Source organism: Mastomys coucha, unplaced genomic scaffold (assembly GCF_008632895.1).
Source record: "Mastomys coucha isolate ucsf_1 unplaced genomic scaffold, UCSF_Mcou_1 pScaffold12, whole genome shotgun sequence".
Lineage (NCBI taxonomy): Eukaryota > Metazoa > Chordata > Mammalia > Rodentia > Muridae > Mastomys > Mastomys coucha.
In genome coordinates this window covers 27881394-27886864 of record NW_022196894.1, presented here as the reverse complement: position 1 = coordinate 27886864, position 5471 = coordinate 27881394, and positions in this window count along the sequence as shown.

Genomic DNA, 5471 nt, shown 5'->3' with positions numbered 1-5471 from the left:
TTTTATGCGACAGGGTTTCTCTGTGTAGCCCTGGTTGTCCTGGAACTCACTCACTCTGTAGACCAGGCTGGCCTGGAACTCATAGAGACCCCCCTGCCTCTGTCTCCCGAGTGCTGGGATTAAAGGTGCGCACCACCACCACATGACTAGCATGTCTTCTAAGCAAGCCTTTCCCATGTCTCGCCTACATCCAGATACTCCCTCTACCAAAGCCACCACTCTGTTCCCTGGACACCTGACTGAAACTGCCAGACTCCCACTTTCTCTCAGAAAACAAAGGGCCTTTTCTTTGGCTCCAAGCCCTGACCAATTTGCTTTCCATGTGACATGAGAAGAGAAAAGAAAAATGTCAGTATCTGGCTTTTGGTCTCCTTTAAGCTCAAAGTTTTGATTCAGTCTCAACTTGGTTTCTTTCCAGTTGATGTGTGTATGGCAAGAGTAAAGGAGACAGCTTCAGTGAAGTTCTGCCATCTGCCTTGCTTTGACAAAGGGAGTCTCGGCTAAAATGTTGACTTGAGTGAGACCTTCCAAAGGGATTTAGAACAAATGTAGGTGACCCCAAGCTGAGCCTCAGGGAACCTTGTCTTAGTTAGGGTATCTACTGATGCAATGAGAAGCAAGTTGGCAAGGAAAGAGTCTATTTGGCTCACACTTCCAGATCACAGTCACTGGAGGAAATCAGGACAGGAACTCAAGCAGGGCTGGAACCCCGAGGCAGGAACTTATGCAGAGGCCCTGGAGGAGTGCGGCTTACTAGCTTGCTCCCCCAGGATGTCCAGCCCACGGATCGGGGCACCTACAATAGGCTGGGCTCTTCCCCATTGATCATTAATTGAGAAAATGGCTTACAGTTGCATCTCATGGAGGCATTTTTCTCAATGGAGGCTCCTTCTCTGATGATTCTAACTTGTATCAACTTGACACACAAAACCAGCCAGTACAAACCTCTTGACTCTGTTAGATCCCTTCCTGTGCACCATGGCCCTCCATTGCCCAGTCCCCTCTGTGGTCTAGCTAAAGTCACTGAGCACTGTGGGGGTTGTTAGTATTTTCAGCAGTGATAGAGACTTTGGGACAGCTCAATTAACAACACCAAGCAGAGAAAAGTCTCCTTTAATTGAGCGCTGATCTTTGATTGCTTCTTGAAGGGTAGTAAGCCTCTCGGGATCAGAAGCAGTCAAGCAGATCTTGGCTCTTTCTTAAAAACAAGTAACCAGGGGCTGGAGAGATGGTTCAGTGGTTAAGAGCATCGACTGCTCTTCCAGAGGTCCTGAGTTCAAATCCCAGCAACCACGTGGTGGCTCACAACCATCTGTAATTAGATCTGATGCCCTCTGGTGTGTCTGAAGACATCTGCAGTGTACTTATACTAAAATAAATAAATAGATAGATAGATAAATAAATCTTAAAAAAACAAACAAACAAACAAGTAACCAACCAGGCATTGGAGGTAGAGGCAGAGGAAGGAGGATCCCTGAGTTTGAGGCCAGCCTGAGTTGCAGGACAGCCAGGAACAGAGAAACTCTGTCTCATAAAAATAAAATGGGAAGAAAAAAAAAAAACAAGAAAAACAAACAAGTAGCCAAGCCAAGACAAAAGCAAAGCACACTTTCACTTGCTGCAGGAGCGCGCTTCCTCCTAGCTAGCCAGCTCACGCCAAGAGCTTTTCAGTAAAAATCTAGCAAAGCCTTAACCTCGCCCAGTGTAATCATTCCCACATTCCCACAGGGAAGAGTTTGCTGTTCTCCTGCCACAGGAGGCAGATCAAAAGTCTCTAACCCCAAGCCTTTTGGATGTGTTATCCTAAACAGCGAAGGACCCTCCATAGGTGACACTAGATCAAGGACTCAGTGGGAGGTCATTGTAGGTTAATAAAGGTTATCTGAAGAGTCCTTTTGGTGACCGTAGTAGGAACATTCAATGAGGATTTGTGGGATGCTGCTGGCTTTGGACATGGTGAGAGAGACCAGGATCCAGGGACCGTGGTAGCTTTTGGACACTGCAAAGGCCTGGAGCAGATTCTTCCCAGCCTCCAGTGGAGCACAGCCATCCTGACACCTTCATCTCAGCACAGTGAGACTTGTTTCAGGGTTGTGGTGACTCAGGACAGCAGTAATAAGATAGGGACCTTCCTTGCCTTCCTGTTTGATACATGTCATCTATTCTGTGTCCCTCAAACAAAAACTACGTATGCTTAGCTTTCCTCTCGTGGACACAGTAGATACTCAGGGTGGGCACCTTCTGCTTGGATCAATGTTGCAGTGTGTGAGGCGGCAGCTGGGAATGGCCATCTTTAACACTTGCTGTGCTCTTGGGATATCCTGTTGGCCCAAGACCCCGTGGTCATGTCTCTCCTTTACTGAGCTTTGTTGTTGTTTGTTTGTTTGTTTTTAAAGAAGCCTTTGCCACACACATTTGAGTATCTCAAGCCTTAGATGTTCATGGCTTTGTCTTTTTAGATAAGAGTTTCTTTCTTGTTGTGGACCAAGGCATCAAGGCAGGAGATGGCTGGAAGGAAGAGAGGTTTCAGGTCGCTAGAGGAAGGGTGATTTGTAATGCTGGTTTCCAAGTTGAATATTTTGTTGTGTTGGCAACCACAGTCTGGGTGGGTAGTGTGGATCCATCAATCGTATAACCCATTAGCAAGCAAATACCAGGTGACTTGTTGTATGCCATTTCAAAGGAATGGGGTCTAGCGGGAAGACCTGAAGGTAGTAAAGTTTTTGCTGGGTCAGAGGAAGAATTCAAGCACTGTCCAAGGTGCTAGAAGGCTAGCATGCCACCAAGAGCTTCCTCTTCAAGCCAAGCAATGTTCAGCTTAGAGAAAGGAATCCTGGTGTTGGATGGAGACAGGAATGAAATTGGAAAATGGCCTCTAAGATCCTGATACCTCAGCCTGTGACTAACCACCCCTACCCTGGCTGAACTGGGTGGGGTCTGGGTGTAACCTTCCACCCAGGCACTGGTCAACTGAGACACTGACCGCAACCTTGCTAAGCCACCTGCTTGAGTGGAAGGGCAATTTGCAAGGACAGTCCTGGCTTGGGTGCTTCATGCCCGAGGGTCAGTCCCCATCCTTAGTCAAGCATGCCAAACCAGCTGCTCCAATAACAGGCTTTTTTGAGCTACTATTTCCAGGGTGTCATCTGAGCTGGTTGAGTACCTTTGAAGATATTCACTGTACCTTCACAGAGTCTTTGAAGGAATGCTCAAACAAGAGGTGGTATGGGGTTTTCTATGTCCTGACATCCTAAGCCTCTAGACTTCCATCCCTCCGTCCTCCCTTCATTCCAGCTTACTCCTCCCATGCCACATCCCTTTCCTGCTAGGTCCTCCACTGGAGAGCTCCATTTGATGACTCTACAGAGCAGGACATCTTGACAAAACTGATAGGCCACCTTGTCGTTCATCTGGTCACATTGACCATCTCCAGACTTCGGGTCCTGAACACATGTAGGCATTTCTAGATGCAAATCCTGTAACTTTCGAAAGGAGGATTCCAATAGTCATCCTGATTCGTGTGGCTCTGAGTGAGTTGCTTGCCCTCTTCTCTTTGGTATCCCTGTGTATGAAGCAGGAGACTGGAGCAGAGGGACCTTGCAGCTCAGGGTCTGATTGCTGGGTCCCAAAGTACTCCTTTCTCACTTCCCTTCCCCTATCCTCTACTCTGATTCTGTCAAAGCCACCTCTGGTCACTTGTCCTTCCCACACAGTCTGCGCCTGGATGGCTGGACCTGCTCACCTCTCTTCTCAGTCGAGCAGCTGTACCAAGCTCCCTTTCCAGAATAGGTAGATGATCGGTGCATGTGTCTGCCCTATAGTCCCCATCCATGTGTGCCCCGATGTGTGCTCACTCGACACACCTAACAGAAACACCTAGGTCAGTGGTTCTCATGGCTCCTGATTGAAAGGACCCTTCTGAGCTCAGTCACCTTGGCACTGCTGGTCCTCTGTACTAGTTAACTACTATCTGGGAGCACTGAGTGGTGGGGGTGGGAGTGAGTGAAGGTGAGGGTTTCCAAGGTGGCTCCTTGCCCTGCCACTGTCATAAGGAGGTCCCCTGGCTTACCAAGGATCTGCTGTTGTCTCTGATGATGAGTGTGAGCAGCAGTCTTTAGGACAAATGTAGTGACAGCACAGATAGAAAGAACTTTGTGCCTTGGGAGCTGTGGAAGATGGGCCCCCTCAGAAGGTCCCAGGGGACACAGTGAGGCTCCCGGGGGCTGCATCTCTCTAGTACTATCTTGTGGGGGGCACATTGCAGGTGCTCATGTTGGCTGGGACCTTCCTGAGATAGTGACCGTAGCTAGCTCCTGATCCTGAACATTGGCTTCTGTCTGAATTCTGAAAGGTTGAAAATCATGTTTCTGTAGACAATTAATTTGGGAGGTGGCTTGTAAGAGAACAACAAAGAGCGAGACTGAATGCTTTGCTTGATATTTATAATTACTGTATCAATTTTGAAGAAGAGGACCTTATAAGTTACTCTTTCTCTGAGATGAATGCTTTTCAAAATCATCACAGCCAATGAACCAAATTCTTACCCTCACCTAATGCCTGTGCCACCCTCCAAGCAGAACCATTGTTCATTGAAACAGTTGGTGAATGACTTCATGGATAGACCATCTTAATACACACACCATTTCTTAAATGAATGCAACCTGTTCCCTGTGGGCTGAGAATGATGACAATCACTCAAGTCAAATAGCTTTGACCATAGCAGGAAATCTGTATCCAAAAATCGTGCCTACAATTCATTCCTTAGCACAGCAGAATAATCAACTCTTAGCTTAGCTACGATGGAGGTAAAATCCTTTGGTGATGTGAGGGTCATTTAAGTACAGCCTTATTACAATGAACTCCAATGTCTAAAAATTGTTCTTATTTTGGGCTTGTACCACAGTAAGAGCCAAGATTTTAAACTCTACTAAAAGCAACACAAACAAACAAACAAGACTTTATCTGTTTATGTTCATTTAATAAAATGTCCATCATTTTTATGATTGGCATAAAAATATATATTGTGTTGAATATAATAAAAAAAAAAAAGAAAAGCATGTTTCCAAATTCAGCCAGCCAAGCACCCTACCCTGGCACAACACCAGGGATCCAAGACCTCCCCTGAGACCACCCCAATCTCTCAGGGCACCACTGAGGCTGGTTGTCACTGAGGCTCACACAGTAGGGAGACCAGAGGAATCTGGGCAGCTCAAGAACTAGGCATAAAAATCTGCAGAGCAATGAATTCTGCACAGTGGTCAGTCCCTGAACCTGTGGTGGAGCGGGTAGTGAGGATGAGTACCTTCAGCAACCCCATGGAGTGGGCCACAGGGCTCCCAAGTGTGTCACCTTTCTGCTGGCCTGAGTGTACCTAAGTGGATGGAGCACAGCCCTTCCAAGTCTGGTGTGTAGACTGTACTGTGGATGTCACCTGTCACCCACTTAGACCCAATCCCTACATTTTTATTTCC